The sequence below is a fragment of the Silene latifolia genome, chromosome 10, assembly GCF_048544455.1.
Source record: "Silene latifolia isolate original U9 population chromosome 10, ASM4854445v1, whole genome shotgun sequence".
In the NCBI taxonomy this organism is placed as follows: domain Eukaryota; kingdom Viridiplantae; phylum Streptophyta; class Magnoliopsida; order Caryophyllales; family Caryophyllaceae; genus Silene; species Silene latifolia.
Window position 1 is genome coordinate 70,944,148 of NC_133535.1, and position 8,093 is coordinate 70,952,240.

Consider the following 8,093-nt stretch of genomic DNA (forward strand, 5'->3'; position numbering starts at 1 on the left):
CTTCATAGATGCAATTTGTTCAAACTACTAAGCCTAGAAGGATACCAATAAATCACCTCCAAGTTGTGTCAAGCTAGGGTACCTTTGTCCTCAATCGTTAAATGCTTTTGTCAAGAGTAGACTCCCTATGGCGTTAGAAACACTGGAGGATCGCGGAATTCCCCCTCTTGCCTAGACAAGAAGAAGGGTCGTCCCCTCTCTACCATGCACAAAAATGGATACGATGGATAAAGGGATCAATAGATATTTGAGTTTCATTTTGGGAGTTTGCTTTGGTTTTTGTTTTCCCCCCAATTTCTTGTGGCATTTGACATTTGAGAACACTTTCTTGCCATTTCTTTTTGATTTTTGGCATTTCAATACTTGACAACTTTTTTGCATTTCTTTTTGAACATTTTCAAAGTCACCCCAATTAGTAACGAGGGTGCCTTGTATTTGAAGCTTAGGAGTTCTATTTTTGCTCCTCTTTTCATTTGATGCATTTTTGCAAACTTTCTTTCACTTTTCATTTCATTGAACTCAAATTGATTTCTTTTTGTGCCCATTCCCTTTTGATGACAAAATTGTGGTAGAACATGGATGATGGATGGATGGGTGCATGGTTTCAAGGGTCACCTTGGAATAAACGGTAGCCAAGGAGTTATCACACCACAAGGTACTCTTGACTAGGCCTTAAACCATGGGTCAAAGGATACTAGCATGACACATCCTAGGGTGTTTTACAAGCATTCTAACAAGCAAAGTCTTAAGAACAAAAAGCATCTACTAGGGCCTATATACACTTGTCAAGCTTCCCAAGTAGATGGTTTTGCAAAATTTTTCTAACATGCAACTACATGCCATGATGCAACTAGCATATAAACATCCTAATGCAAATGATTCTACCAACTAATATGACAAACAATCTAAATGCAAGTCCTAGATTCACATTGTTATACCGTATCAATCAAAATAAAGCCACATAGTCATTAACATAAAGAGGAAAAAGGAGATTGGAAAGATCATACCATGCGGTCTTCAATATCCTCATGTCTCGGATGTGGCGTAGTCAATCAATGTGAACAAGGATAAAACAAACACAATATATACAAAACAATATATACAAAGGAAATGAACTTGTTTTTGGGTTTTTCAATTTTTATGATTTTTATGATTTTTGAAATTTTTCAATTTTTTTTGGATTTTTGAATAAGAGTTAAATGTTAGAATTCCCATCCCCACACTAATATGGGCATTGTCCTCAATGGCCAAAATGATGGAAATTATGCAAAGATGATGCATGATTTCTATACTAAATGCAATCTATACTAAGCTACACTACATGATGCATGGTTTTTGTTTATGACGGAGAGGATAATTTAGATTACCTCCCGTTGTGTATGCATTAACTTCCCCAAACCGAGTGAGACACTATTGCTAATGTCCAAGGATGGGTATAGTTCATGCACACACTATGCTATGCATGAAACTAATTTTTCATTTTGTATTTTACAAATGGGAACAATAAAATAAGAACACCTCAATGGTACCGAGGTGTGAGTCCTTTGATGGGGCTAGGACTACTCCAACAATGATCAAAATGAAATAAAATACAAAGAGAGAAATAGACAAACCATGAGAGAGTAGGAGTCTCCAAGGCTTGCTAGTCTTCCATCATGCTATCATCATCATCACTTCCCTCATGAGAAGTGGTCACATTGCCGCTTTCCTTGTCATTTGCTTCTTCACTTTCTTCCTCATCTTCATCTTCACCATCTTCTTCATCCTTTTCTCCTTCACTTGCTTCTTCCTCAATATTATCATCAACTTCTTCATCATTTCCAACAACCTCATTGTCACCCAAACCGGCCCTAGATGCACCCGGAAATAAGACCTCTCTATCCGCCCAACTAGGCAAAGGACAAGATGGATCAAGTAGTCATTGCCTAGCTAAATGTAGGAGGGGTAGATATTGAGCCAAGTAGGCATTTTTCCGATCTTCATAGGCTTGCTTGTGCATTGCTTGCATGAGAAGAGTCACATAGTCTTTCCCAACTTCAACTCCTTCCGGTTTGAACTCTTCATACTCAAAGGGGTAAGGTGGTATGACAATGGAAGAGGAGGGAGCTTCAAGATCACCCTTTTGTTGTTGAATGATATACTCGGCTTCTTTGGAAAGGGGAAGTAGATAATTGGTCCGGTGGACGCTTAGACGACAAATCTTCGAGGGCAAGGTGAACGATCTAGGTTCACTAGTTAGCCATCCATACTTAGTGTCAAGGGGGTTTTGGGCAACCCACTTGAACTTGTGAATCATAGTATGCATATCAACAAGATGGCCACCCTCCTTTGCTTTGTACTTGTTATCCTTATTGAAGTTAGGATCAAAGTGCTTAGCTAGGACCGTGACTAGGCCGCCATTGACAATAACGGTCGTGCCCTTCTTCCCACTATCGATGTTGAGCCATCTATCTACCAAGAGCCTTAAAGAATTGTAAGGCTTGGTATGAATTCTTCCGATATTCAAAGCCGATTCAAGGAGAATAAAATCAAGTCTTGTGAAATGATTGGTGTCTTTCCTAGCAATTATGGTATTTCCCACAACCTTGTGCCATACTCTTATGCCCGGATGGTGGACCAAAAGAGCACGACTCGCATGAAAATCCTCAAATTTCTTCCCGGAGATTGCCTCCCAAAGAGGTTCGGGGTCATACTTTCCATAATGCTTAAGATAACGCGATTCATCACTAAGACCCAAAATTTCACCCAATTCCTTAAAGGTAATGCGTCTACTAACATTAGCTAGACGAAACTCGAGATTTTCTCTATTCTTAACTTTGGTGACTTTCAAAGAACTTAAAAATTCCAAGGTAAGGGAGGGGTATGTCAATTCCCTTGTTTCAAACAATTTCTTTAACCCCATGGCATTGAAAAAGGCTTTTGTTTGTTCAAGAACACCCAATTTTTGTAAGGTATCTTCACATATGAATTTGGTGGATTGTAATGACTTCATAGCAAACTAGACAAAGGTATTTCTATGGGTATCGGAAATAAAAGTTACCTCCGGATAATGCAAAAGTTGATCAATTACCGGAGTAGAAGGTGTTGTTGCTCCCATAGAAGGTTGTTGTTGTTGTTGCACTTCCAAGTTTGGTGTTGCTACCACCATAGCCAATGCTTTCTTTGTTTGAAGAGCCTTTTGCCTTTGTGAGAGTGCTTTAGCCTTTGGTGCCTTTGTTGCCTTTGTTGCTCCCTTAGTCCTTGCCATTGATGAACTTAACCAAGAAAAGAATGGAAAATCTTCAATTTGTAGTATGCCCAAATCGATTTGAAGGTGAAAGGCTTTGCCTTTATGAAAACAAAAATCGACTCAAAGGTTGAAGATTTTGTGCTTGGTTTTGATTTTTGTTGAAGAAGGAGTGATTAATTTGTTGTTGGAAGGATGGTTTGATTTGATTTTGGTGAATGTTGTTAAGGGTTTTTGTTTTTGTGATGGAGAGGATGGGGGTTTTGATGTTGTGGGTAGTGTTTATGAATGAATGAATGAATGAATGAAGGTGGGAGGGGTTTTAAAGAGGCCGAAAATTTCGAATCTGCAGGGGCAATCCATGCGGATTCTGCCCAATCCGTGCGGATTCTGGTCTTTCTGGGCTTTGCAAAGCTCGCCTAAAGACGGGCGGATTTGTAACAATCCGCTCGGATTTGCTGAACACGGGACGGGCGGATTTTCTCTAAGACGGACGGATTTCTGTCCAGAGAATTTTGCTTGTTTTCCTCAGCTGCAAAGACGGACGTTTTTCTCACAAGACGGACGGATTCTCCAAGACGGGCGGATTTTCAGAAATCCGCTCGGATTTTTTAACAGTCAAGAAAATTTCAAAATTCAGCTCAGTTCGGGACGGGCGCCTTCTCTGCAGGACGCTCGGATTACATAAGACAGGCGGATTCTTGGGAATCCGCTCGGATTCTTCCTCTGTGTACACGGATTCAGTCCCACCCGTGCACAGCGCATTTCCCTTATCATTCTTTCATTCTTTCTTCAGGTCTTGTGTTCTTCATTGTGGGGGCACTACTAAGGCATGGATAGCCTAGGCAATTGCCATCCCCACACTAAGGTAAAGCACTACACATCAATTGAAATTGTTAGTCCCTCCCTCACTTCTCTCTTACATGACAATTATTTTGATCAAAGTAAATAAAAAATCCAAAGATGACAAAAATGCAATACAAGAATTGAAAAGTAGGTTAGGGAGTTAGAAATATTTACAAGTGGTGGTTTAGGGAGGACTCCACCAAACTCTCATTCTTGATGAGATGTCAAGGGGGAATGTCCAAGGTGTTGTTGATGTTGCTCAACACCTTGAAGAAGTAATCAAAAGCTTGTTCATTATCATGGTAGAGGTTCTCAATAGACCTTGGCCCTTGTTGTTGGTCTTGATCGATAGCATTACCAATGTAGGGATTAAAAATCCCTTCAAATTCGTCGTCCCAAAGACCACAAACTTCATTGAGTTGATCATTGAAAATCTCTTGCTTAGATGGAGACAACTCTCCCAATTTCTTCTCTTGGCCAATGAGGCCATCCTCTTCTTCCTTGGTTGATTTTGATGAGCTTTGCAAGCTCTCCTTGTCACAATTCACTTGCTCTTTGAATGGAGCATCTTCAATTTTCTTCTTCCATTGGAGTTCCGATTTCTTCCTTTCATCCTTTCGGCTATAATGATCAATCATGAAACACGGTTCATGCAAACGAGGAGCTCTCATAGTCTTGTCAAGATTAAAAGTTATGCTTTCATCTCCCACTTCTAGAGTGAGCTCACCATGTTTCACATCAATCACCGCACCGGCGGTGTGTAGAAACGGTCTTCCTAGGATGATTGGAATGTTGGAATCTTCCTCCATATCAACAATGACAAAGTCCACCGGGATGAAAAACTTCCCAATTCGCACGGGGACATCTTCCCATATCCCTAATGGTGTCTTCGTCGATCTATCGGCCATTTGGAGTGTGATGTTGGTGCATTTAAGCTCTCCCATCCCCAACCTTTTACTCACCGAGTATGGCATGACACTCACACTAGCCCCTAGATCACATAAGGCTTTGTTGATCGTCGTGTCGCCAATGGTACACGGTATTGAGAAGCTTCCCGGATCCTTTAACTTTGGAGGTGAACTCCCTTGAAGTATTGCACTACTCACCTTAGTGAAGGCGATAGTCTCAAGCTTCCGGATCGACTTCTTCTTTGTGAGGATATCTTTCATGTACTTCGCATAGGCCGGAACGTGATTGATTAATTCCGTGAAAGGAATTGAGACTTCCAAATTCTTCACAATTTCCATGAATTTTCCAAGTTGATCATCAAATTTGGGCTTGGCTTGACGACTTGGAAAAGGAAGTCTAATCACAATGGGCTCCTTCTCCTTGGCCTTGTCTTCATTTTTCTTTGAACTTTCTTCTTTTGATGATTCTCCACCTTTGGAGTTTTGCACAATTTCTTCCTTTTCACTAGCTTCCACAACTTCATCCTCAACTTGCTTCTTCGGTGCTTCATACCTTGTACCACTTCTCAAGTGAATGGCACTAACCGTTTCATGTCTAGGGGGATTACTTTGAGGTGGTAATTGCCCCTTTTGTCTTTGTGAGCTCGAAGATGCTAGTTGAGTCAATTGTGTTTCCAACATCTTGGTGTGAGCTAGAATGTTGTTGATGGTGGTTTCTTTTGCTTGGCTATCTTTTTGCATTTGAGTGAAAAATTCTTGTTGATTCTTTTGCATTTGGAGGACCGCTTTTTGGACATCAAAACCTTGGTCATTTTGGTGATTGTATGGATTTTGATTTTGGTAACCTTGGTTTTGATTGTAAAAGGGTCTTTGATTTTGGTTTCTCATGGGTGGTGGAGTGTATGTTGTTTGAGGGTTTTGAACATTTTGGCTTTTGTATGAGAGATTTGGATGGAATTTGGTGTTATCATTGTAAAAGTTGGAATAAGGGGTACCACTTTTGTACATGCTTGGAAAGCATTCACTTGTTCATTTGTTCCCCTACATTCACCTTGGTCATGTCCCAAAGTTCCACAATTCTCACATATCCCACTTGGGATTGATGAGGATGCCGTCATGGCATTAACATGATGCTTCGATGATTTTGAGTTTTCCTCAAGTCTAGCCATAGCTTGTTCAAACTTCAAGTTGATTGTGTCAATGTGAGCACTAAGTTGAGCACCCAATTGAGTAACGGAGTCCACTTCATGCTTTCCTCCTCTAGTAGCCTTGCGAGGTCTACTATATTGTGAGTTATGGACCGCCATTTCCTCAATCTTGTTCCATGTTTGATTGTCATCAACTTCGGTGAACATTCCATTTGATCCCATATTGAGAATGTTCCTAGAATCTTCATATAAACCATTCCAAAATTGTTGCACCAAAAACCATTCGCTAAGTCCATGGTGAGGACATGAGCGACAAATACCTTTAAACCGCTCCCAAGCTTCATACAAAGACTCTTCATCCCTTTGCTTAAAACCCGTAATTTGAGCTCTTAGCATGTTAGTCTTTTCCGGTGGGTAGAATTTTTTGTAGAAAGCTAGAGCCAACTTCTTCCAAGAATCTATTCCAAGGGTGGCCTTATCAAGGCCCTTCAACCATTGCATTGCGGTGCCGATTAAGGAAAAAGGAAATAAGACCCATATAATTTGGTCTTGAGTCACGCCCGTTTGAGAGATAGCATCACAATAGTCGCAAAAGGTTTCCATATGGGAATGAGGGTCCTCACTAGGCATCCCCCCGAATTGGCTCCTCTCAACTAATTGGATGAAGGCGGACTTGGCAATAAAATTTCCGGTGAGATGTTGCGGTGTAGGAGTACCATTTGGTAGATTCTCCTCGGTGGGTACGGAGTGTGACGAGAATTTTGCCATTGTAGGTGGATTTTGTGGGGTATTGTGTAATGGGTTTTCTTCTCCTTCTATTGCGAAAGGATTGACAAACTCACTAGTGGGTTGAACAACTTCACCAACACCTCTCAAATTCCTCCTAACAAGTCTCCTATTGTTCGTCAAGGTTCTTTCGATTTCACGGTCAAAAGGTAACAAATTACCTTGTAACCTTCTAGACATGCAAAATATCAAACAACTCGAAAAAAATTAGAACAAACCTTGAGGGGTTTTACTTCCTCAAGGCGAAGAAAGACACAACTAATGACAATAAAAAGAAATCTAAATCAAACAAACACCGTCCCCGGCAACGGCGCCATTTTTGATGCGATCCCGCTAAGTGTTCACAAATTAAGATGTGGTCGTTGGTCACGGTCGAATCAAAACACAATTTATAGCTCCACAAACAACTCTACAATTAGTAAAGAGGCAAGTAAAGGTCGGATCCCAAGGGACGGGAGTTGAAATGAGATTTCTATTGTAACTAGTGGTGTCTAAGGGGTGTCACAAATTGGGTTGATGTAGAAGGTTACTAAACTAGAATAACAATGAAAATAAACAAGCAAGATGAATTAAAGGGGTGTAAACAATCGATTAAAGGCACTAGGGTGTCATGGGATCATAGGGGAATCATGGGATATGATCATACAAACATGTTCTCAAATTATAAGCAAGCAATTATTGTTGTGATGGATTGAGTTGGGTTATATCTTACAATCCTAGGAAAGTTTGGGTCCCGGAGCCGAATCGATTAGATTGTACAACACCTACAAGTCGACTTAATCTTCCCTACTCAACAACATGCATGGTCTAATGAGACTCGAGTTGGGTTATGTCTTACAAGTCTCATTGAAAAGATAGGAGATGATAGTAAATGCAAGGATTCATAGGCTTAGCATTTCATCAAATATAACATGTGCATGAGTTGAGATCAAAACAAGCAAGCAAATAAAACATGAAAGCATATTAATTTAAGCATGAATCATTCCCCATGTTGGTTTCCCCTAATCACCCATTAACCCTAGCTAAGAGACTACTCACTCATTATCATGCTGATCATGCTAGCAAGGTTGTCAATCATACCAACAATATGAAACATGATGAATAAATGAAAGTAATTAACAATAATTAAAAAGGGATTAAGAGATTATACCTACTAATGATTCCAATAATAAAGCAAGA

At 40.2% G+C, this 8,093-nt stretch overlaps 1 non-coding gene across 1 annotated transcript; it reads left to right on the forward strand.

The window, feature by feature from the left end:
* The first annotated feature begins 6,417 nt into the window (after positions 1-6,417).
* LOC141610125 (small nucleolar RNA R71) lies at positions 6,418-6,524 on the forward strand. Its single transcript, XR_012528020.1, has one exon. It is a non-coding gene; the product is annotated as a small nucleolar RNA R71 (small nucleolar RNA).
* Positions 6,525-8,093: the final 1,569 nt, after the last annotated feature.